We start from the raw sequence: 27,035 nt of genomic DNA, 5'->3' as shown, positions 1-27,035 counted from the left end.
TATTGGTGACAAATTTGTTGTAACTATTTCCTGAAAATATTTGGCTTCTTTTCCCCGCTTATGCTGAGAGTTGGGACATTATTTTTCTCTAGTAAGGCCATTTAAAAAGTCCACTTCCAGCTGAAACAGCTCTAGTCTTTGCTAAAATATGTATTTGTTTAAATGACTTCTACAGGAAAAAAAAAATTAATAAAAATAACCCCTGAAAAGTACAGGTCCTTGATCAGAACTCGGTTGTTTGGCCTTCATTAACAGCTTTGCCACAAGTTTCCTCTGTAACTTGGCCATGTTCTGTTACCTCTTTACCTTATTTCTGAATTGGTGAAAAATATGAAAAACGCTCTCTTTGTCTTATCTCTTGACACTGGCCATTCTGCATAGCAGATTTAGTACACACTTTATAACTATCTGTAATTAAGTGTCAATTAAGGGTCCCTTTACAATGCCAGAATAGTGTATACATTTATAGATATATATAAGAATCAAGCCTTTAATCTCTTGATGCCTTGATCTGTAACGACTCTGATAATACCTGCTTTGTCTCTAAGCTCTTTGATGCAGCGTGGTTTCTAGCTCCGTCGCTTTTGGTAGTCCCTTGCTGAGTGAGGACTTTGTTCTTTGTTGGACCTACTACAACATTCCCTATTTCCTAAATCACAGCATATGTCTAAACTCTAACTGGTATTGCAAAACCATGTACTTGCCTGTAAGGTAGGGCTAGAAGAACTCCTGGCCCATTCAGTGTCCAAAAATGAATAGGTCCCTCTTAGAAACTGGCTATTCAGTGTTCTATATTATTGACACAGTCTGGGGTTTTGCCCTTGGCTAATTTTCTGAAAGCTGCTTGAGCCCTGATCTGGGAACAGAACACTCGCTTTCCTTTTGACTTCTTTGTGACACTCATATTTCACAACAGCAACGCAGTTGCTTTCAACCTTTTTGCACATGTGGACATATGGAAAATTTCCAAAGCCAGAGCATGCCTTGAGCAGAAAATTCAGCTCTGTTAACTTGGATCTTTTTTGTGCATGTAAAGCAGAAACCACATCTGACTTTTTACAGAATTAACATGCGTGTTTGGGAAAAAGGAAGACGGTCCCTAATGGAGAAACAAAGGGCTGGTTCTTAGTGCCTGTCACCACAGGGCATCATTACAAAATAATAGTAAAAATATAATAATAACAATTCTGCATTTCTTTAAATCAGACTAACAGCAGGATTGTTTCTCACTTTATATCTGTGGAGTAGACTGCTTCAGCTGAGCTACCCTTTCTCAACTCCAGAATCATACTGCAAGCTTCATTCGCTCCCCTGCCTGCGCTCAGTCCCTGCTGCCATCAAACCCCAAGGGTACTCAGATGAGGTGCCCTGGTGCAGGTCCATCACTCTTGCACTTACTGGAGCACGCTGTGAGACTCTACAAGCAATTCCTACAGAAACCAGGATGCTGGAAAAATCCCTTCTAAAGCACAGTTGTTAGTGGCAGAGGGGTTGTGATGGAGAGCAAATATTTGACCCAAGGGTGGACAAATCTGTTCAACAGTATAACAGTGCTGATTGCTTTTTGAAGGCACAAGTGAAATGGGTGGGTGGCTCAGAGAAGACCTGACTTTTTGTGAGGTTCTTGGTGCCCTCCATGCTCAGTGAGGCTGGTGGGAATGGCTCAGTGCAATGATGGAGCAGTTGGTAACAGCCCCTCTATATGAATTATGGACATTTATATTATTAGGTGAATAAAATTCTGCTCTGATGTACCATTCCCTGAGATGTTTTTTTTTTTTTTTTTTTTTTTTCCAGTGACCAAGAACCTGCCCTCCTGACTAGTTTGGGACTATCAGCTCTAAGGGACCTCAGATGATTTCTAAGCCAAGTTACTCGAACTGGTGCCATGTGGACTTTCTGCTGTTCCGCATCCCCACAACCCAGACCCTGCTTGAGCTGTGAGGGGTTGGTCCACCGGCCATCTCACAGTCCTTCTCTGTGGCACTGTGGTCTGTGCAGCCACCCTAATCTTGCCGTATAGCCTAATCCTAATTGGAGATACTCACACATGGGAAGACAGTGATTGTACAGCAGGGAGCACAGTGACTGGTTCCTTGGAATTAGCTCGGTGCTAATGGTGCTAATGACGGCACCTTGATGCTGCTGCAGTGAATGTGAATTGGCCAGTCAAAGATGGGAAAATCACAAGCTTCCTTCTAAACTTTTTTCTCTATTTTTCCCCTTCACCTAAATATCAGAATATGAAATATTAATTAAAATATATCAAAACAAGGAAAAGAAAAGCAGCTGAATAGAAATTACATTTTTGCTTCCTATGGTTGTTGCTGTTGAAATTAGAATGCTGTCTTGGGAGAGAAGGAAAGGAAGGAAGGAGATAATTTTTTCTATGAGTTTTCATCAACTTTTTTTTTTCTTTTTTTTTTTGAGTAGTTGGCACTATGTGACACAGCTGAAAGCTACTATGATGAGGAAGATAGTAAACATCATATTGCTATGCAGATGATAGAGATTTGGCCTGTGGACATGGCTAAATCCCAGTAGCCTAATGCAAAACCCAAATAATTATATGCTAGAGCATACCTGAAAACTAGCCACAGACAAATTCCTATCTCCTTGGCTTAGTGACACAAGGGAAAACAGTCTTGTCTACTGCCCCAGATTTCTACCTCTTTGTGATTTACTGTCCTCACTGGGATGTTACCACGCCAGCTCTAGCCCCTCCCAGATTTCTGCTGACAGCAGTCCCTTTTCTTCTAGTGCTTAGCAGCTTTTCTGGGGAGCATCTCACCGGGACAGTCTCTGTGCTGTAAGCTGATCCAGGCAGGAGGTTTTAGCCTGCCTGAAGAATTTGAAGGAAAGTTTCTAAACTTCTCCATGCATAAGCCAGGCAAGCATATGGCCATAAATCCTATAAGCTTGGGCACTTAGTGGTGATACAATAGCACTTGGTGGACTACTCTGGGTAATACTGCTGTAATGTCAGGTGGATGCAACAGGGAGAGACTGGAGCCTCAGGGTCGGCTCTGTGGGCTTTGCTGTCTTAGGCAATGTGGCAAATGTCCCCCGTGCACAGAGAGCTCCAGCGTGCAGCAAAACCTCTGGGCAACTGCTTGTTGAACCCCCAACACAGAGGCATAGCACTCTGCAGAGCCTGCCGGGAGGAGTTTTTGGGAGAGGAGGGCTGATGTCCTTGCAGCACAGCTGAGAGCTTCGCCTTTGCCTCCCCCTCTTACTCCCTGGCTGAGGATGAAGATCATCCATCCTTTCAGCCTTCTTATCCCTTCCCTGCTCGCCTGAAGCACAGCTCATGTTAAGGCTCTGGGTTTTGTGTTAGGTGCCATGAGCATCACCGTCCTGAAATGCCAGCCCTGGTGCCAACAAGAAGATATTTTAAAGTTTGAAGGTTTTGGGGTTTTTTGGTGTGTTTTTTTTTTTTTTTTTTTTTTTTTTTTTTTCCTGGTTTCCTTCTATCTGATTACAAGCTGATCGTGCTGTTTTCTACTGGGGCTTACTGAGTAGCACCACCCCCTTCTTCCCCTCTCATATGTCCCAGGGATGAAGGGGCTAATCCTTTACATTAACCAGCCCATTAACTATTGTGCCTGTAAAAACACCCAGCCTGCCACAATTACTTCTGGCTCTGTTCCCTCCTGCCCATCAACTTGATCGAAGATAATGTGTAATGGGATAGCGCAGTGCTGCATGCTGTTGACACTAGGAAGAAAGATCCCAGGGCTGAAGTGCCACTCAGGTTACAGATGAGCTGGAAAATCCACCCACTCATGAGAGTGGTGACAGCTTTGTATACAAACTCTTGCTGCCCATGATACCGAGATTGCAGAGGCTGAAAGTCTGCAAGTGCTTGACAGACAGGGCTTTGATGAGAGCCAACAGGGAGAGGGGCTGGGTGGATGCTGCTGGAGGTCAGCTGGGTCATCTCTTTTTAAACCTTGATGCTGTAGCATAAGTGGAATAAGTTATCGGCTTAAGATAAATCAAATGAGGATATCTGCTTACTGCCCAGCTCATCCTTTTTGTCAGTCAGTGCGAAGAGTGGACGGAGGAGCTGAACGCACAGCTACGCTCCTGTGCCTGCAGGTTGCCCTTGCATACTTGTGCTCATCAGGCTGCAGCTGGATGAATTCCTGTGAATCAAGGCGGAGATGTGTGACAGGCTGCTGCACTACTACGGCATCGAAACCAGAGCATCGGGCATCAGCAGAATCACCCCTGGGAGACCTGCCTTGTCCCCTTGGTTCTGACAGGGCGTTACAGACTCCACTGCTTTGTCTCATATCAGTAGTTTTATAAACGCTTCAGGGCAGGGCTTGAATATTGACTTATTTTTTTAAACTTTTTTTTCCTCCCCCCCAAAAGTATGTGGCTTTTATTTTATTTTATTTTTTTTTTTCATGGGGAAAGGTTAGAATGTCAGCTTCCAACCCGGTGTGCCTCAGCCCAAAGCAGAACATTTCAGCTTTATCAGATGGCACAGAGGTCTGTTCCAAATCATTTTTGACAGCATATTAATTTCTATCTCAGCTTGAAATTGGCCTGCCCATTGGGCCATTCCCTTTCTCTAGAAAGCAGCATGCTTTTCTCCGTCTGCAAACCAGGTAAAATATGTGAGTGGGTGAATCACTGGGACCTGAACTTGTCTCAGAGGAGAGAAATAGGGACTAGGATTTTCAAAACATAGCACCAACAAGGGAGCAGTTTGATTTTCACTTGATCTGAAAATAGCTATTGCAGCCAGGTTTGATAACCTGAAATGCAATATTGCAGAAACCCTGCAGTTCACTTACCTGACATTTATTTACCATTTGCAGGCATAGCAAGACTTCATTATTGACTGGGACTTTGCACGGAAGTGTAGCAGTAATATAAAATAGGGGCTTCTGGCATCCTGTGGGCTGAGTTTTCTTTCCCAGGAAGGATGCAATATCCTGGGACTAGATGCCGTTTTTAGAATAGAAGCTCACATAGAAAGATATCTATACTGTGATGGAAGAAGTTGATCAAAACTGCCTTTATATTTTCTCATACCTAGCTCTTCATAGCTGAAGTTACATAAGGCAGCTCCTCTTACTAAGACAGAGAATGGAGTAACAGAAAATTGTTTGTCGCTGGGTTTCTGGGGACTTGGCACCCACCATGAAGGTTTGATTGGGCATTTCCATTCCTTTCTGGGGTCCCCTAAACCTTTGAGACATCTTTTTTAATGTGACAATCCTTTTGAACTCAAAGATTAAAGAAAATTCTGTAAAGTAGCAGTCATAATACCAGCATGAATGATGTTAGTGGTTTCATTATGAATTAATAGTCATAATAATTGTTGGGCTGAGGCAGGATGAAAAGTAGGGTTCAGCAGGGCAAAGTGAGTTTCTGTTGTCATGAATGCTGCTTGACCTCAGAGGGGTGATTCTGTCACAATCTCCTGTTTCTGGGGTCAGTTTAGGAAGAGAGTAAAGCTCAGGGCACATTTTGAAAAGAACAGCTCTTCACTTGCGTGTCATGGTCAAGAATTCCTGACTCAACAAAGGCAGGTTCAAATGGCTATGCTTAAACAAGGTGAATACCCAACAGATTGCATTTGATATCTTTTCTGCACAGCTTTCTCGGTTCACAGTGACAGGCATATTCTGGATGAAGATCCTCAGAAGCATTTGCAAACAAGGCAGCAAAAGCAATGAGACAACCTAATAACCCAACAGAGGCAAGCAACTCTTTGCATAAAAAGAACATCTTTTTTTTGGGGAGATGGGGGTACAATTTGTGTTGAGAGCTAAGCTTCTCCAGAGTTCAGAAATGGCTTTGTATAATGTGTACTCCCACTGATAATTGTGTTAATTCCTTTTTAAAAATAATGCATATATAAATAAAAGGGACTGACAGTAGATGCATGACTACCTAAAACAAGATGCCTCTGTTTAGTTACTCCTAACCTGATGTCAGGAGCAGGAGCAGTGTGTTCTTGCTCCTGCCCCATCACCCGTGAACAGCTAATGGTTCATGATATGATACCAAACACTTCTTTTCAGCAGTTTGGATGCAAACCAGCTGCTCAGGTGAAGTATACTTTAGAACCCAAGTACAAACTTGCTGGTCCTGTTTCACTCTCGAAGAAAGGCTTGCCTACCAAGGAATTTGTCTGTTATTTGCCTTCCTAGTTTTAGTTTTTCCTAAGCTCCGTGTATCCAATCTAATAAAAACCACTGCTTCTCTCTGCATTCTTTGCTGTTGCAGCAAGATTGTCTTGCCATAAAAGAGCCCAGATGTTGCCACACTCCATGATGAAACATCTGGAAGTTAGTCAGCAACCACCACAAGCGAGAAGCACATGGCTGATGTTAGCACCTTGCTTCCCTCTGTAATGGGTGCTGAGAATAACCTGCTAGAATGAACTGCCCAAAGCCAGAACTGCAGGTGATAGCTACCCTTATCCGATGGAAATAATAAAGGGAGGGATGCTGGAGGTCATAGCTGCTGTTTTAGGGCTATAACTAGTGAAAAAATCAAGTAATAAAATAGTTTCCTGCCCTGAGTAGCTTTCTGGGACATTTCTGCAAAGGGAATTTATATTTTATTTTAGGCATCCGAAGCCTTGACCAGAGACCACTAACCACTAGATTATATAGCCAGATTTCCCTTTGCTGCCTGTCCTTCATGCCCTGCGAATCTTGCAAGCTTGATGCAACTTTCTAGACTACGGCTGAAATTTTAGGGTGCTTTCCTAGCTTGTGCAGATGTCAGTCCATATGTTTGACATTGCTCATGGAAGTTTGTTGACAACTACAGTGGTCTTTGAAAATAGCTTGTTACAAGTGCGTTGGCCCTACCTGGGGAGGTAGCTTTAGGGACGTAAGTGCAGATAGGTCTCTTTTCTTGCCTTAAGGAGGAAAATAGGTGCTGATCAGCCTGTTAATATTTGCTGTTAACATGAAATTCAGCAAACTGAGGACATTGAGTAGTACATGCATAGGTACAAGCCAATTTAGCTTCAGAGACCTAAGTGTGCAAGGTTAGGAGAAGGAAGAGTGTGTGTGTGTGTGATGGTGGGGATGGATTTGGAAAAATGAAATAACACAGAATGGAACAGCATTGCGTTACAAGCCCTTCAGCCTGGAGTTACCAGAAACATGGAGCCTTGTGCTTTTTAACTGCTGGAATTTTACTTTATCGTTGTTCTCTTCTATTCCTTTAATAAAGAATCCTGAGTTGAACTCCTTGCATGCTTACTGCACTCTGCCTTTGGCTGGCTTACCCAGGCTTTCCCTTGCAAACCCTGGAGTGAATCATTTAATCCCCTGGACCGGAGTTAGAGCAACTCTGGAGCAGCTCGTTCGTTCACTGGCGAGGCTGTGCTTCTGCACTGCGGAGGCTGGGACAGCCTATGCATGTTCCTGGACTCAGCAAGCTATCCATTTCACTGGCTGGTTCGAGCTGCGTGCTCCCTGCATTCCTTTGGTCACAGGGGCGTAGGAAACGATCTTACCGCTCAACTTATATAATGAAATGCCCTGGAAAAGCCAGCCACGATTTTGTCATTAAACTTCAGTGCCTCCTCTCTTGGCCCTCTCCTCCTCCCCTTTTCTGCCTTGAGTCTAAGCTTGTAAAACTAGCAACGAGCCTACCACAGAAATCATTAATCCGGCGAGGTAGGGAGGTCTGTACACATATGTTGCTGACACAGGCTTTCATCAGTGTGTTTGCATGGCTTTGCTAGCCTGGGCTTTCCCCTCAAGGGCTTGAGACTGAGCGGTGCTGGGTGCAGGCGAGGACTTGGCCCGACGCAATGTAGGACTTGGTGGTTCCAGTAACCACTGGCTCTAAGCGAAGACAGAAAGCTGGGGGGGGATGCATCAAAGTGAGGAAGGAATTTCCACCACAGCATGATGTTGGCTTTGTGATTCAATACAATCAACATGTGGGATTTTTTCTTTCTTTCTTTTTTCTTTTTTTTTCTGTTGTGGAAGAAAATGGAGGTGGTCACCCTGCAACAGAGAGCACAATCGCTCTGCAGAGCCAAGGGCAAATGGCAACAAAGCTCTAACCTGCCACAGCAGGGAAAGCAGCAGCTCAGAGGCTTAGGGCATGACTGCAGCCGAGCTCAGGATTGCTCAAAAACCATATCCCTCTTGTACAGTAAAGCCAACAAAACCGTGGGCTTAAGGAACAGGTAGGCTCCCTTTTCTCTAAAGCCAAGGTACTGGAGATGGATGCATATGGAACAGCTATGGGGAAGCTGTAGCCTTACTCATTACTTTAACTGTCCATTCTTATCCCAGAATATCTAGAGTTCGGGGGTAATTTACACCATCTAGATCATTACCTCAAATTATGGTGGCTTTATAAAGCAATCAGGTTTACTTTTCTACAAGTGTATTTGCTTGTGGCTGCAAGCTTTCTGAAGAGATTGTTTCTGTGTTGAAAATAGGCTTGTTAATTTTAAATATTTTTGTCACAAATTAAACTTTCAGAAAAAAATGTCTGTTAGCAGGCTGCATTTTACAAACATATGTGTGTGTCTGTGCATATGCAAATGTAGCATTTTGTAGGATGGAAACATTCTGTTTATCTTGTCAGAAAAGAGAATTACCAATTTTCATGTCATCGTGACTTTTCATTTTGAAGATCAATTTTTATGCTGTAATAACCCTTATCATTTCTTAAATTATTTTAATAGGCTATGTCTATTTCATACATCTGAAAGTTTTGGATTTTAATCCAAATTGTTTTTGTCCTCTTCCCTCAAAAAGGGGATACTGTTGACAGTGATTTTCTTTTTGCATATTTTGAAGTATTTCAGAAAATAGAAGTTCATATTTTTATGCAGACCTAAAAGCATCTCAGATGCAGAGAAGATATATGCCACTTTTCTGCTTATGGTGATCATCAAAGCCTCATTAACAATTAAGTACATATTGCTCCACATGATGTAAGAATGTGCACTTTTGCTACGCGTGCACAACAAAAGCCTTACGTGAATAGTGCTGCTATCAAACCTCTGAGTTATGAGGTCTTTCTGTCAGCAGCACAAAGTAGTAGAGTTGATGGCCAGCAATTGCTCCATTCTACAGAAAAAAATATGCAATAGGAAGTAAGGTTTTACTTAATGGTAGAACATTACCAGAGCTGTAGGATCTACTGAGTAAGGTCGCAGGCCATGGAGAAGGAGCAGAGTCACACAAGGTTGTGGCATATGGATATCCTGGTCCAGTTAAGGGACCAGAAGCAAGATGATTATCTAAACGTGCCTTTCTGTCACAGCAAACTTCTTCTGCTTGGTGTCATGAAGTCGTCTCCCAGATTCCATCCTGAGGAACAACAGAATAAGGACTCAGGGTCAGTGAGGGACTGTGAGAATGAAGGACCTGAAAACTAAATTCCACCTGATCATGCTTGAAAACCGTTTTGTGCCTTCTGGGACATGCCACACTGTGGAAAAAAGGCTGTGTGTGATGGCTCTGGAACACTGGATTGTGTATCTTAAGGAAGGGAAATTGCCATGGATGTCAGGAGTGCGGTGATGCAACAGAAGATGTGTGCTGTACATAGCTGAATGGTAGAAAGGGCATAAGAAATATGGTGGGAAGGGAACAAAGGACTTCTCAGTGCATGAGGATGCTTGAAGAGAGGTGAAGATCATCTATAATGTAGATGTGCATGTCTGAGCAAGATACAACAAGAGAACTAGTCAATACAACAGATAGCATCTAGTGTGCAATTCATCCCTAAATATAGATCAACTTAATCATGCTCTGAAAGTACCTTTTTCTCTCCAAGACTATAAAAACAGTTGAGGGTGACCAATTCAGATGGAGATGTAAACACTGCAAGTGAAGGGAGGCAAGTTCTTATTCTCATATTTCTCCTGGATCAAACAGAAAGATAATTCGGCAGCAGATAGACACAGGAATAAATAATGAGGAGTAATCCAGAGCAGAGGTGACATCTGGGAGAGAGGGAAATGTAAGGGAGATAAGAAATCAGGACACACAAACAGTGACATTGGTAGACCTCTAGGTGAAATACTGAAAATTCACAGAGCGCTTTACAGTGCTGGTAAAGACTAAAGAGGGCAGGGAATCCGAGGCTTCAGTCTGTCACGTGTTTAACACCATATCCCTGGTGGGATTCAGGTCAATACCTATAACCCCTCTGATGTGAGGCTGTACTCACTCTCCTTAAGGTTCTCTGAGGAAAGTTTAAACATCCCTTATGATCTGAGACACTGCAGAAAAACAAAATAAAACTTTTTGTCTTGGCTGGCAGATGCAGGAAAACAGCTCTTAATAACCTCTCTGATGAACCCTGGTAACTCATTTCACTGACAGTTTCTGTCTGGGACACAAATACAGGGTTTTTGCAGGCAAATAAAATCCCATCCAGCATCTTTTACTACTCATGGAGACTTTGACCCTGGAAGCTCCCACAAAAAACGACATGATGGGCCAGATTAGTGACTGGTATAAATTGAAATCTCCAGAGAGATGCTGATTCACTCAAAACTAAGGATATATCCTTCTATTTTCTGCTTGGAATACTAGACAAACACCGATGTGCGTGGAGGCGCAGCCCTATCTGGAAATGCCATCTGGAAAGGGTACGGTGGCGCACGTGGCCACAGTTCGGTGGGTAGTGGCAACCACACAGTGATTACCGAAGGGAAAAGGATGGCCTTCGCTTTGCAAGGATCTTCTGTTGAGTTTTGAAACTGCTGCTCTCTTGTGTGTCTCAAGAGGAAAATGACTGAAAGAAAACATTCATGGGTACATCTGTTTGCCGCTCTTTTCAGGTAAACAAGGATCTCCCATTTTTCAATCTGCAGCACATTTCCAAGTAATCTAACAGTAGCCAAGCCTGTCTGTGCAAACTGCTTGTTTTTCTACCACTTCTCCCCAGAAGCACTGGCAAATCCTGATTTCCCAAACTGCCGTGGCCGTGATCCTGGATTGCAGCATTGCTAAGCCTCCCGTTCATATCAGCACCTGACTGGGAGCCCAGGCAGCCACAAAGCTTTCCTCTGGCTGCAGATCTGAGCACACGATGGGTATGGGCTCAGCAGTGGCAGGGTCCTCCTAGCATCCCCTTTCCTACCCTCTGACCACCATTGGTACAGGATTTGCCTCTTTTCCTCCTAACAGCAATGTACAGGGTTGCACCGTCCTGCGGTGAGCTATCCCGTAAACAACAACAAAATGAGCTTATAACTTTAAGCCTCCAAATGAAATAAGAAGCTAATTTGCCCCATCACAGTGCTTGCCATCTGTAAGAATTAGTCCCAGGGGGAAATGAATAGAGCCATTATTCCTACTGTGCTCTTGGCTGTGTAATTCCTACAGTGGTGAAACAGTAGACAGCGAGAGGAAAAACATAATACTTGTGTGACCAGCCTACTGTTGGCTGAACGAGGTTGTGTGTATCTTGTTCGTGAAATGAAGAGTCGGGCAGACAGCTTAAGGGGTGACAGACTTCAATGTCCAAAATGCTTCTTAGGCACCAAGTAATTAAAGCACTGTGTGGAATGGATAATGGAGCTAGAAGGCAAGTTAAAGGTTCATTTATTGATGTCTGAGGCTTGTGAATGACTGCTGCAAACCATGGAAAATATTGGCCTCTGACTGCAATTATATTTATGCTCCCCCAGAAAATCTCTCACTCCCTTTCTATGTCTCCTGTGTTCTCCTTTTGTCAGAGATGATGTTAAAAGCGAAGCATGATGTCCCGTTAACCCTCGCTGGTCAATCTGAGCAGCATTGCTCTTGCCAGGGGAGACTGGATTCTTCCCTGGTGGAAACTGGCCTGGTTCCCGTTTTATACTATGTGAAGATGTGGCCTCTAATTTTTCAGCTGAGCCGAGCCCAAGCCATGAAGTAAAAGGTTCATAAAGTAAGATTTTCCAGTCTTAAGTAAACGTTACTTTATCTGAGAGGAATGAACAAGAATGAGCGCAAGCACAAGAAGCAGGAGAGCAATGTGTGAGACTTCTCTCCAGGGTGAAAAATGGTCCCCAGGAAAAAAAAAAAAAGAATAAATAAAAAAAAAAGAGGTAAAAGTATGCTGTTGCTGAGCACAACCAAGCAAATTCTGCTTCCTGGCAAGGTCAACATTACATCCAGGACAGCAATCAATGCTTGCTACCCAACAAATAGAAATGCCTTTACCCCTTATGACTAAGTCAAGGAGGGAGGCACAGTTAGAGTAACTCACTACAGTGTTAAAGACCCAACCAACATCATACAAGAAGTCCCAGTTCAGGGACTTTGCTTCCCAACCACTTGGTTTTCTTTGTCCCACTTACTTCAATGCTTTTCAGACTTGGCCAATGAAGAAATAAGTGAGTCTACTCATGACATGACCTTCCCAATTTGGATTAGATGCACCAGTTCTGTGTTCAAAATGCAGAATCGTTGAGCCTGGTGGAAAAAAAAATGAAAAAAATGCATCATGGCAATGTCACTTTTTCAGCTGAGAGAAAGGCTGCTACAGCAGGAGTGAGGGAGTCAAATTTTAGGGCTGAGTAAGTGATTCTGCTTGATAAGCAGCTTTTCTTGTGCAGCCCAGCACCACTCAGTGCAGGCACTGGTTCTTGCCAGCTTTTTGCTGCTTACATGACTTTCATCATATATGATCTTTTTTTCTGCTTAGAGGCACCCTGCCTCTATTCAAAGACAATAACATCTCCATTGCTGCTGCTGACCTGTCCTACTGCTCCAGTTTGTCCCTTTCCTTGCTGTTCCATTTGGCTTTATAACTTATTCTGTGCTGCAACTGAATTGTCCCTCTCTCTTCCCTTCCTGTCTCCCTAAATCAAAGTCTTTCAGCATCCTGTGTTTAGCACAATCTTTCTTTCCCAATAGAAATCCTGAACCTTTGTGCCTCCTGCCCTTGGTATATGCTGTGATGCTGGCCTTTTATCCTTTTAAGAAAACCACCAGGAGGATTGAATCATCTCAGCTACCTTTAAGGGTCTGAGCAAGAAGATGCAATAAAGACTATATGTCCCTAAACAAATTACTTCAGCATGCCTCATTTCATGCGCCCCCTTTTCTCCTAGTTTATCTGTTTGCATTGTCTTTAGAATTTCCTCATCTTGGAGACTTTGTTTTATTAGTTTGGGGTTGGTTTTTTTCTTTCTTTTTTTTTTTTTTGCCGAATGGGGCTTCATTTTACACAGGTCCTCTCGGTACTTCTTTAATACAAATTGCAATACACCTGAGGGATTGCAAAACATAGGGAAAGTGTGTCTGAATGAAGGCATGCCAGCTACCAAGCCTCCAGTGGCTTCTGGTGGAGCAAGCAGGTTGAGCACCAGTATGTCCTGAATCTACAGTGGAGTTGGAATATTATTTTGAGACTCAACACCCTGGACTCTGAATTGAAGAAGATCCCAGCATTTGCACTGAGAACGTAGAATAGGAGCACCCGGCAGGAAATTAGCAACCCCTGCTGTGTTTTACTGAGTCATAGCATATTTTGACACTTTCTTTTTAATCTGTGGTGAGAAAGATGGTTTGAATCATAGTGGAAATGGATCCGCAGGGTTATGGCTCCTCGGAAAAGGGCATTTTAGGGTAGGGTCCAAATCACCTGCCTCCCCAAATCTTTTCCTGCTCTGAAGATCAGCAGAAGAAATGCCTTTGACACAGAAAAGGCTTCTCCTGCACGGCTAGTGGGTTCGATGGGCTCTGCAAGCTCAACAGCTGCTTTCACATCACTTGGATCTCAGTGTCCCAGAGGTGAGGTGGTGGTGTTCTGCAGGAATGGTCTGGTAGGGGAGAAAGCAGATTTCACATCTCCCTCAAGACCAGTAACTCTAACAGCTTTAGCTCCTAAAAAAGGAAGCCTTTACCAAATTAATTGCTTATCACATTGGGAACTGGTATGGTGTGTTCGGGGGGATGCAAGTGTATGTTAGATGTCTGGAGAAAGAAAAAGTATTGTGTTACTGACTGAAGAAAAGCATTTTGCAGCCAGTTTGCACAGTTTGAGCTCGTTACCATGGTGTTCCGGCAGGAGTGGGAGTAGATAGGAACTTGCTGTGGGATTTGCAAGTGCTGAAGCCCTGAGGTCTCTTTCTCCATCCACCCCACAACCTCATCCAGCTGTTAATGGTACAGGAGAAGCTTACCAGATCCACTAATGGTAAGCCAATAGTTTACTGGGAAGAGACCGAGACAAAGCGTGGATTTTATAAAAGGCAACAACAGCCATATTGATTCTGTGCCTGCAGGCGAAACCACATGGATGTGCCTATGCACACACTGTGGAAAAGCAGAGGCTGGATTGCTCAGAGCTGCTATTACATTCCCAAGATGGCTCCCCACAAACCTGTGACCCAAAGTCATATGTTCCAACTGGGAATATCACAGCACAGAACATTACGTCAGCCCCACGCAGTTCTCTAAGAACAGCACTGCCTTTCCGCTCAGCGCTATATATTCCTCCCTTTCGTCTCTTGGAGAATTACCAGAACCGCTAGTTCTAGGCACGGAAATCTGCCTCCAGATCCTAAAGCCAGCTAACACATCCCACAGAACACTTGCGTTCCAATGGGTGGACAACGTCATAGGTCAAGGATGTCTGTCTTGTATTGCCTCCTCTGTGTCCACCTGGCATGGTGACAGTGACCTTCTCATGTCCCTGGACATGGTCCAGGCACCTCAGAAGGTCACCATCTCCACAGTAATGAGATGAAAAGGAGGTTAAGGCAAGTGAAAGCTAGGTGTGGAGAAAGATTCCTACAAGAGAATTTCAATTAAGGTGGCAGAAACATCCCCAGAGGCGTGATGTAGGCAGGGCTGTATTATTTAAAAATAGACTGGTCACAGCATGCAGAATCATAAGGTTAATGGTGTCAAAGAAAGGGAACCTTCTACCAGTCCTTTGGAGAGACAATATCCATACTGAAGAAGGTCTTACCTGATCTGTATGATGTTCCCAGGTGGATGGTGTGGGTGCATCCAGCCCACGTGTGTCTCAGGATCAGTCTCCTGGGCTACATTGCTGCTGAGTGACAGCATATTTTTCTTGTCTCAGACCTCTTCTGGCAAGCCACTGCCAAGCACTTAGTTATGACCCAGCAACCACAGTCAGATTCAAAATGTATGATAAAATGCTTTGCTGAATCAGGACCTGGATCTTTTTTTAATCAACATCCAGAAGCTGTTTGCAGTTGCCATTAGGTCTAGATGCAGAAATTGCGAACCTCTGTTTATAAATGATGATCTTGACAACACCCTGAAGTTGGTATTTCCCCTGAAGACTGAAGTCAGGGGACAATCAAAAGGTGTCCACTTCCACCCCTCAGGAGAAAGTTCCCCTTTCCATAGTGGTCACCTGTATCCCATGCGTGAAGAATGGGTTATATTCAGACCACCTATTAAGGTGCTTAAAATGGATGAAGATGCTCCAGATGGTATTTCATTACATGACAGTGATGAATATTTCAGACCACCCACTCCATAGGCCCCTAGATACTGCTCCTGGGTCTGTGGAATGAAGCAGTCACGACAAAAGGATTGGGCTTGGGTAGGTTGTCGAAAGACAGTCTCATCTTCTCTCCGTTCACTGGGAAAGGAGCCAGCCTCCGGTAGCCCTGGTTGCTGGGTAGTTTGGGTTCTCATCACACTTCTTATTGCCAGATTAGGAGCCTGTATCTATGAAGGGCACCAGAGTGAGCTGAAAGGGTATTGCCCTTGAGGGAAGCTTATCTGCCACCTCTGAGTTTCTCTCTCAGGCTGGTGAGGGTGGTGAAGCCCATCAGCCAGCGCAGATAGAAAATCAGCAGTTAGACACCCCGTGATTAGGGCCCCTCTCATTATTTTAATTTTGGTTCTGCAGTGAGACAAGCTGGCAGCCTTGCGCTGTGCTTGGCACTGCAGAATAGTTTAATAATCACCTAATAAAACTTTTCATCTGGCTTCCCATATCCCCTCCCTTCCCCAGATCCCTGCCCTTTCCTGCACTCTCTATCAAGGATACAGGGTCTGGCATAACACACATCACTGCTGTAGCAACCTTCTCTTCACTGGCTGCTGCTGCAGGTATTTAGGTGTTTGCAGATATCATCATTTCACTCTCACCCAAAGCTGCCATTTGTAGCCTGTCCCCATGAGTCTCCCCATACCTATTCCATGGGGTTCCTGGTTGTGTCAAAGGGTAGAGCAGATTCGGGATCTTTATTTTATGTTTGTTTGGTCTACAGCACTGCGGAGTAGTTCAATATGAGTGGTCCTTATACTGAGGATGCTCAAGGTCTCTTCATGATCTTGACTGTTCCTGGTGGTGATGCCCCAATGAAACCTTGAACTTCACAGCCTGTATTCTTCAAGGAAAGCATAAAAGCAAGATTTCAGGCATCAGATATTAAAGAATGCCTAGGTAAATACATCACCTTCCAATAGGATTCTGGATCTTTTTTGTAAATATTTTTCAACTAGCAGGGTTCTGATTGAAATTAATGTAGATTCTGGCCTTGGGCAAAATCACAGATTTATAGTTTGGAATGCAGGTCAGCAACAGCATGGGCTGACCCAAGGTGACCGCAATCATGTCTTTTACAGCCCACAGGTTCTCTTCTCTTTCTTTCACTGTTAATGTCCGACAGCAGCCTAAAGATAATTCTATACAAGGAAACAAGCCAGATGAGAAATTACTTTTTTTTTAAAAAGGGGGGAAATGGAACTATATGTTCAATGTACTATAACTGACAGTCCTCTGCAAAAAAATGCAGCTGAGCAGCAGGAGACAAGGCTGCTTGTTTGTCTTGTATCGGATGCTACCCTTTGGACCAAATAGAGGAAATGGAAATTATATCCCTTCTGAAAGCAGCAAGGGAAAAAGACATTTATGGAGGGCAGGGAGAGGGTGAGATACAGACATGGACAGAATGGAGTCCATAGAAAAAGCTAAGACCTGCTAAGACTGGTGAGGACAAGAGTGCAGTTTCCAGTGTGACAAATTCCCCAGGGTGCCAAAGGGAACTGTGTGGACTGGTTTGCAATCCAGGATGCTGCTGACAGAAGCTTTCACCTTCTCCTTTCTAACAAAGACTTTCTGGATGAACTCCTGTGTCTTCTTTTTTTGTTTGTTTTTTTTTTTGTTTGTTTGTTTTTGTTGGTTTTTTTTTTTCCATTTTTGGGGTGTTTGTTTGTTTTTAACAATCTATTCCCTTCTGATTCCTTGCCACAACAATCTGGGGATTGTTCATTTCATTATCACCGTCGGTAGCAACAAGGTTGTCTGAACTAAATGAGCTCAGTAGCAAGGCCAAAAATAGGTTCAAAACTGAGAGAATGTAGCTGTGTAATAAATACATACATATAGGAAGTGATGGACTTGGCAATGCTAAGTTAATGGTTGGACTCGATGATCTTAGAGGTCTTTTCCAACCTAAATGATTCTATGATTCTGTGAAAAAGAAGTTCGTTGCCAGCTGATGGAATAGCACCATTTTTGATGGACAGCGGGTGTTTCACTAAGGGGAATCTTACCCAACCTCTGCCCTGAGCTGACCTTGCTCAGTTTGTGAAATCAGAGAGGATCCCAGACCTAGGTGGCCCAGCATGTGTTCAAGTGCACTTAAGGAGTGCCAGCAGGCAGATAAGCTGGGTAAATGTCTAATAAGGCAAAGTTTCCTGCTCTGTTATTGTTAAAAACATATCCATAGGATCCTTTTTTCAAGAGGTCATTTTGAGTTGTTTCCCATGTGCTTTTTTAAAAGTCAGTGTTTGGCATCTGATATCTTGTGCAATGTATAATCCCCATGGTCCAAAGAGCTTTAGAGCGCCAGGAAATCCAGAATCTTGGCATGAATATGGGGCCAGCTCCCATAGCACATGGCTGCATGACTTTTCTCTGTTTGTGGTATCTTTGTGACACCGTGGTACGTGGTGTACTCAGAAATCAGCTGTGGAGTTTGCCTCAGAGACCCTGTGAGAGAATCCCCCCACCCCTCCCGTCTAGTGCAACTTGTAGGAGCCCCAAACAAAGAAGGCTTGTTCTTTCAAAAGAAATAAATGATGAGTGGAAAGAATAAAACACAGAACGTTGCCCCCCTGAGGGATGGGCAAGAGAGGTGGTGGCCAAAGGAGTGATTGATTGACTGCAACCCTTTGACACCTAAATGCATTCTCTACAGTGGTATGTGTGTGCCTTGATGCACTGTGCAGGGAGACAGGCAGCCCTGGAGGGTCAGCCTCATGCATGCTGTGGATCCAGGATAAATTGCCTTTATTATGCAACTTTACTTACATGAGCTCACTAATCCATCTTCTCTAGAATGACAAGCCCTCTTACATCTCAGCCTCCAAACAGCACATTGGCTGGGGAAATATTTAAGTTACTGCTTTTTCCTCTCAACTTTCCCAGATAAAGTCCTCACCACCTTTCCCTCCCCAGAGTGACCTGAAGCTCGGGATGGGATCTACAGTCTTTGTACATATGATATCCATCTGTGAGTAACAGCTGCACCACACAGGTAGCACTAAGCAGGATCGCTTTTGTTTTAAGAAATACAGACAAAGTGCTTACATTTAAATTGTTTAAATTAATGTCCCATTTTGAGAGAGGATTAAATGCTGTGATTTTTTGAGGAAATGCTGCCTACTGTTCTAAAACAGTAATAAATTCAACTGCCAATATTCAGTGATCTGGTAGGACCAGGCAATGGAAAATGGGTTTTGGACAGGTGGCAGAACTTCTGGTTCCCATCAGCTGAGGATCTGAGCCCTGGAAGTTTCTACTGAATAGTAACTGTGAAGGAATCTACCTCAGCACAGTCCACTGTGGATACCACTGTCCATCCCCACATACACTCCTTGATGGACCATGAATGCCTCCAAATACTGAAAGGCATCATACTGCAGTCCATTTGAACACACATATCAGCATTTCACAAAAGTAGCACAAAAACGTCATTAGCTTTTGTGCTTGAGATTTTTTTTTCTTACTCTAGACCCCCCCCCCCCGCCCCACCTTCTACATGTTACCCCCACACACCACCACCTCTTCTTCCTTCATGAGACTTACAGAGCTGGAATCCCACACTGGAGTGAATTTATTTTCCCAGTGGAATAATAGCAATAAATAGATAAATAAAAATAATTCCAAATTATTAATTATATCCTTCCTCTAGAAAATTTCCTTGTAACCATGTATGAAGAACACTCAAAGGAACAATGTGTCTGAAAAAAGTAAATATTGGTGCATATGGAGAATACACAGTTTAGTAGGTCTCTGAGTAATATGCTCATCAGAATTTCTCACAGATAAATTTTGCCACTCTGTGTATCTCTCTAACCAGAACTAGAGAGGCAGCTTTCACAGAACAGGACAGGTGTAAAAGATGGGTGAGGTTGGCAGCTGCCAATCCTGACAAGAAGCTGGTAAGCGATAGGAAAGCAAATCAATGACTAAGAAACAAGAATTCTTCACTAGTCAGTTAAAACTGGCAACTTGGGAATCACAGAATGGTCAGGGTTGGAAGGGACCTCTGAAGATCATCTAGTCCAACACCCTGCTATGAGTCTAAAAACTTTCCCATTTTGGGAGAGTTAAGAGGTTATTGTAGAATGATGAAAATAATTTTCACTTAAGCTAGAATATGGTCAAAAGCCAGTATTTCTGCAAATGTTCATCCCAATATATGACATTTAAAATGAAACATATCCTTGATTTCTGTTGGGAATTGGATCCTAAATGTGGGATTCATCTCATCTAACTTAACTATTCATCTTAGCTGGTCAACCAAGGTTCAATTGGTAGTCTGTGGGGTGGGGGGATACATCTCTAAAGGGTTTTCTTCCTCCTTTCTGGGGATGCTTGTTTCCTTCCATGGATTAAAAAGAAAGCCAAGCATGGATTAAAAAGAATGCCGAGAGTGACTAGCTAAGACTTACATGTCCCATCTAGATTGCATGGTTAACAGCCAAAGTGATGAGTGGAAAGAATAAAACACAGAATGTTGTTTTAGAAATGGCTACTAGAATGGCAGGGCAATAGCCTGTCTTTACGCAAAAAGTGGAGAGAAACTGGTAAGAAGATAAGGCAGGATCTGGGATGCAATTACAAGTAATCAAAATATTGTAGCAAAGCAAGTTACTTTTTGTACCAACACAATTCAGGTTTCTAGACCATCCTGACGAAGTATTGGTGATTTATGTTAATATGCGTTACTTCTTAGCAAAAGAATGTGTCATCTCAGTTCAGCGGCTCACGCATAGGTACATCACATCAGTTAAGATGCCCTGAAGTGTCTTAGATGTGGCACAGGGTTACTGGGAGACCTGCAGCTTCTGGAGTGACAAGTAGAGGTTGGTTTGGATAATGTGCAGCACCCAAAATGTCATCAAATGCCTGCATGCTGGCAACTGAATCCTGTCCCTGCAGTGAGATGTGTCAGATACAGCAAGGCATGGATATTCCCAGCCCTTTTTTATTGTCATATTGCCAGGGACATCCTGTGTCATGTAATGAGATATGGAGAGGCTTCATGCTAGAGAGGCTGCTTGAGCATACCAGTCAAAGGGGGCAGGAGAAGCATTTAATTAAGCTGGGGAATTAAAAGTGAGGTCCCTGACAAAGTCTTATGTTAGGGGGACCACTTCTACTATCAATTTTCTTGTGTCATGTTTGTTTTGAAATACGACAAAATGAAGCAATAAGGCAGAGTGAGGAGTAATCAACAAAAAGGAGGGAGGTCTTTTATGAATAAGCATCTTCTGCTTTAGCAAAAATCCAAAATAACTTCCTTTGAAAAAACACCACTGGCTCCGAACTCTCACCTGCCTTAATTCTGTAAGACTGCTGTAAAATTGACTCTTTAGCAAGCCCCTTGCTCCTTGTTGCAGGCCTTTCCCCTGATTTTTCACATTGCATTTTAATTAGAAGTGCACCTGTGGCCAGAGACCACCCAACTGCAACAGTCCCAGCTTAAAGTAGCCCTCAGAGAGGACTTATAGTGCACCCTTAAAACCCAAATGTAATTACAAGTATTCCAGATGTGTCCATTGCATTGCTAAGGTAAGACTTGCATATGGCAACCAACCCAGGATACACCTCATTTGTGCTGTTGGGAAACTTTCTTTAGGCCATGAGTGGGTATTCTTTCTCCTGTATGAGAAACAGCTATGAGCTGTTTTCACATGCTGATGGATGTTCAGAAACAATGAGCCCAAGTCCTCAGCCCCGAAATCTGGAGGAACCCCACTGAATCCACCAAAGCCCATTTCTCCTGCCCTCAAGGACAAACACCATGCTTTCCAGAACTTGATACCCCTACTTCATGCTGTGGTGAGACTAGTTTTGTCCTGCTGAGTGTCTATACTCTCATTGAGGACTTGATTCCAGGTTCCTCTCTCCTAGGCAGTATCTGTTCCAGAGCCAACCTCCAAGCTTTTCCTGTTCTTCTCAAATGTCCGAGCCCTCTCACTGGCAGCAGTTGCAATGAGTTGCTTTTAGCACAGGGGCAGGATGCTAACATTTTTAGTGCCAAGTGTTCAGAAGTTCCAGTGTCAGATTCCAGTCTCCTGCACTACATCCATTGTTTGCAGGATGTGGCTTTGTTACCTGCTGTGAAGGGAAACACAGAAGCAAAATACCTTGGGAAAGGCCATCCCAACATTTCCTGCATCCTGGGAAGGCAAGACCTGTCCATCTAGGTTCTTCAGTGGTTGCCAGTAACCACCGCAGAAGATTCTTAGACCATTTCCAGATGAGTGTATTTTCATGATATTCCAAGCTTTTGCAGCTCTGAGTTTTGTTTGGACCTCTGAATTCTCCAGAGCCCAAAACACGAATAATAGCTCTGGCTTTCTCATGGTGTCCCATTGTTGCTACAGTATGAGACTTGTGACATTCCCCAACCTGGAAATGCCCTAATTCCAACAGCTGGAGTAGCTATTTTAGGCAGCCCCAAGCTAAATATGTCCCTTACTTTTCTTGCCCAGCCAGTGTCTGTAGGGTCATCTAACTTTGTGACATCTTTCAGCTTCCAGCAAGAGAATACAAAAACCATGAGGAACCCAAGAGGTGAAAATTTTACCTCAGGGCAAAAGAACCACAGCCTGTCCTTTTAATACAAGTCTCATTGTTTACATAATCAGGAGAGCTGAATTGCATGTCCCACAAATTAACATGCTGAGACAAGGGGAGACAAAATTGGATTGATCCCATATTCCATCTGAAAAATCCCAAAGAGGGATATGAGTGTGACTGCCATGCTGTACACATGCAGTGACCCCAGGATGACCAGGACAGACAACCATGATTGCATGTGCCCCATGCTGACAGATTTTACCTGTTCAACCCTTTCACGACATGTCAGGTTCTGTGCATATAGAAATCATGGGTACTATATATTGTGCCGTGAAACCACCATGTCCAGGTAATGTCAGCCTTCCTTTGCCAGTGCAGCGGAGCTGGGGCTTGTTTGTGCCAGGACTGGACATTTTGAAGCTGCTGCTGTGGTGGGAAACCCTGGCTAAATGGCCAGGGTTTTTTTATTTTCTGCTTGATGAAATTCTGTGGCAGCAGAAGACACCTTCATGGGAAGTAGAGCTGTCAGAGCCTTACAAAACTGACTTGTTTATCAGGAGGCAAGGAGGCGAATAGACAAGATAGAGGAGTACCTCTTCCTCAGCTGTAGAACTGCTACATGGGGTGAAGATTACGGCTTCTGACACACCTTCATCCCTGGTGTGGATACTCTTTCAGGATGTGTGTCTGACTACCTGTGTCTTTAGATCATGAGATAGCAAGACTGACCCCTTTAAAATACTCCAGAATGGCCAGGAATGCAAATCCTAATCTAGCCAAGGCATGGCAGCATGGTATCTAAGGGTGTCTGCATCACATAGCACTAACCTCCTGTGCCTGTGGGTGTAATTTTAACAACAGACAAATTGATCTACCTTGACCTGATGGGTTCAGGAAAGAACTGGGAAATCTTTGCAGCATAGCTCTCCCTCTGTACTATGATTCATATGGCTATGAATCTCCCCATGCATGCTAGGACAAGGCAGCTCTGACAGCAATGTCAGAATTAGTAGCAGTTGCAGGAAGAAGGGATAAATGTGCTTTAGCTCAACCACAAGCCATTGGTAACATTCCTCCAGAGGAACACAGGAACCAGCCCATGACATCCAGTGCTCTGCTATCACAGGCAATATGATACCCATCATCAGTTTATTAAGCTGCATCTTAGAAATGTACTCACATAGTGGGGATAATTCCTGCCATTCCAGGAATCACTGGGTAAAGTTTCTAGACTGAGTTAAGAAAGGTCAGGTTAGATGATCATAGGGTGTCTGCTGGCTTCAATGTCTCAAAATCTCTGTAGGGATTTAGAAGGAGCCAACACATTTTCACTTGTAAGTTAGGATTTAAATAGAGATTTGTTAATGTGCTCCTCTCTCTTTCTCTCTCTTTCCTCTGCATATCAGTTAATCAATATCAATACAGAAATATTTATCTTCTTTCCCTTTCTTTCCTTCATGTTGCCCCACTCCTCATTTCTCCTTCCTTGGTCTTTCTGAGCTAAAGCAGCAAGAAAATGAAAACAAAACCCCATCTACACTAGGGAAAGGAATTAAATTCCACTGCCTCCCTCCCTCCCCCCAAATCCACACCTACCAAACAATTGAACTTGAAATGTTTTGTTATGCAGCAGAGTAGGAAAGCGTGCTGTTCCCTACTACTTCCAAGTGCAGTCTGTACCACACCACGGTTCTACAGAGTTAGCATCCCCCCAGGAGGCACCAAAACCACGGCAAGGCTGGGCAGGGGCAGGGGCAGGGGCAGCACTACCTTTTTTCCTGCACCTTCAAAGCAGAATGCCTTGAAGGTGCTTTGCTATTTCCCTTCTCTATTGAGAACAGCATCTGGCTATGGAAAATATGGATAAATTTTCCGTTGGCTTCAATTATTAAAGAACTGGAAGGTTCACAAGTACCTTCATGTACAGCCACTGGGGACTGAGAAAGGGCAAAGCTGCACAAACCTCATTTATCTCATGCAGCAGCAGCATGCTCAGTCAGGGACGTATGCTCTGAGGACATAAATGGGGGATATTGGTGAGGCTCGTGCACTTCTCGTTGACAAGATAAATACTAAGCTGTCCCTTCTGAAAACCAAGTGCCTTTAAAGGAGTGGGCTTTCATATTTTTTTTTTTCTTGAAATGAGCCAAATTTCTAGCTCATGCTCACATCAGGAAAATCTTAATAGCTTCAGTTTGATGCCAGTGACAGTATTGAGCAACTTGGCAAAGACTCATGGAAAAAAGCCAAAGCCTTAAAAATAATAACAACAACAACAATAATGCAAGATTCCCATTAAATTGCTGTGCCACTGCTTGAGAGTAATGCGTTGGCCATGGGCTACTGTGAATTTATGAAGCAACTGGTTGGTCTTGTCTGATTTATTCACCAGATTAGCCACAGTCACTCTATGACTGAACACCAAGTTCTTTGCTTGCCCTCAAGTTAAATCATTATTGAGGTCAGCAGAGGTATACTGATCCAGGCCAAGTGAGAGTCTGGCATAACCGTACCTAGTACTACAGCTACATTTTCCATGATTTTTTTTTTTATTTTTTTCAACAGAGAGTGCAAGTTTCAAAAAGAAAATACTTTCCATGAAAAACTAATGATTCAGCATATTACAGGCAGATGGACAGCTAGAAAGACAGATAACAGAGTTGAAAGAAGGTATGTCAGCTTCAGTTGACATATATTGGAATATTTCTCTGTCTTAAATCAGCCAATTTTTGGTCGGTATGACACAAACGTGATGAGCTGACACTAATGAGCTGTTTACTGTGGAAGGCAAGGAGACTCCAGCTCTTTCCATGCTCTAGATTTTCAGGTGAATTTTCTAAGCATTAGGCTAAAGACTGAGCCTCCGTTTGCCTGCTCCAGGTAAACTTTCCTTCTTTTCCCTGCCCAGCTGTATCCTGAACAGATGGGACAAAGATGCAGTTTGTTCATCTTCCTTTTGTCCAAGCTTGGTGCTAGGACTACAGTTCTGAATCCTCGGGGCTGGTGTGGGAATTGAAGCCAGATTTCCTGCTTTTTTTCCTGTGATGTACCCAATGACTGTGCTTTGGCATACCCAGATCACCTCCTTCAGTCAGTCTCTTGGATGTAGTCATCCTTGCCACTAAATTTCACTGGTGTATCAGTCAAGGTATGAGTACATACCTTTGATCAAGTCCTCCAAGGGTTTTGTTCAGAGGACCAGCTACACTCTAGCTGTTGGGTGGGCCAAGACATGACTTCTGTGTCGGCAAGGAAGATGTTTGTCGAAGTAGGAGTAAGTATCTAATAATATAAGAATTCAACAATATAATATTCAAAACTAACAAATTTTAGTACTATAATTTTTCATGTGGGTATCTGAAAGATTTGACCCACTCAAAGGAAAGTTCTTCCTTGGAGGGACAACCGTTTAGTTATTATTCATGGTCACATACTGGTCCTGCATATGGATGTAATTAAATTTTGTTATGTGGTTCCCTGCTGCTCTCAGTTACAAGGGGAGAGGTAAAGCTGAATTTCTTGGTTTTCTCTGGGTTGTTGGGGATGGAGGAACTGAGGATGGCAAAACAACCTGTGTTTGAGTTTACCCTCTTTTCTATGCCCAAGTCTGATATATTCACCTGAGACATGTGCAGTCAGTGGGGAGCAATGCATAGCCTCGGGAAGTCAATCACTTGCTTTAAGCTGCGATTTCTCTGTTCTGCTGGTTACATTGGTGGAGGCTGACTAGCTCCGATTCAGATGTCTAACGTTTGGGTGTATAAAAATAGAGCAGATGAATCCCAGTCTGTATGCCCGATATGTGCGTGGGGATTAGCAAGGTAATGAAATGTGCCATCTGCTTTTTGTCTTTCTGCCTGGTGGTGGCTTTAATGGAGGGTTTTTACCCCCATCTTCAAGATAATTTTGCAGCACATAGGTGTAGCTATTGGCAGAAGGAAGGTGTGTGAGGAATCTTGGGAAAAACTTACTTTAGTAAAAATGTTATAACATTATTATTGAAAATGTTATGCAAGTAGTTATCAAGGTGTTCGGCTTCCTGAAATTCGGATTTATTGAGATTTTGTGGCAAAAATAGTTTTCCGAAGTGAAATTAATAGCTACTTTTATTTTAAAAAACCTCAACCAAATAGGATAATTGTCTGAAAATTTAGAAAAGAAGAAAAACTAATCTGTATTGAGGCCTGGGAAATGAAATCAATGGGGAAATGTCAGTATCACTTCAAGAATCATTTTTCAAACCTCCTTAGAATACAAGATTTTGCTAGAAGTTAAACTAAATCACCTTTTGATTTCGGTCTTCTCAAAACTTTCACCACTGCAGGTTTTCTGGGGGATCTGGAAACAGGACAATTCTGCAGGAGGAGCTGCTTTTACAGTACATTTGTACTTGGGAAATAGAAATCTTCAAATAATCTGAGCTCATGTGGATTTCTCATGTGGGTTCCTGACCCACCTTTCAGTGTAACTAAATCAAATTTTCATCTGGTCTTTATCACTGTCACAGGGGTACCTCCAACTTACACCCACCGAGAACCTGAATCGAAACAGTCATGCTCTAGAATGCAGATTGATCATCTAGAGGCACATTAGTTGGATACCGGTATTTCCCAAGAAGTTCTGTACATATGGAAGTTGAACAAGATCTATTGCCTTAAGTTCCAAGTCCTCTTTCTTTCCATTATCTCCGTGTGTCGCCCAAGTGACCCTCTGATGATAATACACATAAATACATCAGAGACATGCCCAGTCTGTGATTAAATACCCTGATAATTTCGAGGCCCTCCAACAGATAGTGTTTCACACTATCGTGGACACTAATGCAGTCAACCAGTAGCCATAATCCATTACTTGGAGCGGCTGTGCTCGTGTTCCTTCTCCAGAGCTTCTTGATGAGGTGCCAACTGTGTTAAAGGCCTATCATTTTCCAACGCAAGGGGGGGGGGGGGGGGGGAAGAAAAAGAAAACTCCTACAGCGATAGCCTCTAAAA

The 27,035-nt window shown here is 43.3% G+C and overlaps 1 long non-coding RNA gene across 2 annotated transcripts in view; it reads left to right on the top strand.

The window, feature by feature from the left end:
* LOC308063361 overlaps positions 1–27,035 on the top strand; it is a 43,012-nt gene extending 15,977 nt beyond the window's left edge. For both annotated transcript variants that reach the window (XR_013927936.1, XR_013927937.1), the window contains exon 2: positions 1–27,035. This exon is cut by the window's left edge and continues 1,280 nt beyond it. This is a non-coding gene — a long non-coding RNA (uncharacterized lncRNA).

This window comes from Falco punctatus (assembly GCF_963210335.1).
Source record: "Falco punctatus genome assembly, chromosome: 4".
Classification (NCBI taxonomy): Eukaryota; Metazoa; Chordata; class Aves; order Falconiformes; family Falconidae; genus Falco; species Falco punctatus.
This window is presented reverse-complemented; position numbering and strand designations above follow the sequence as displayed.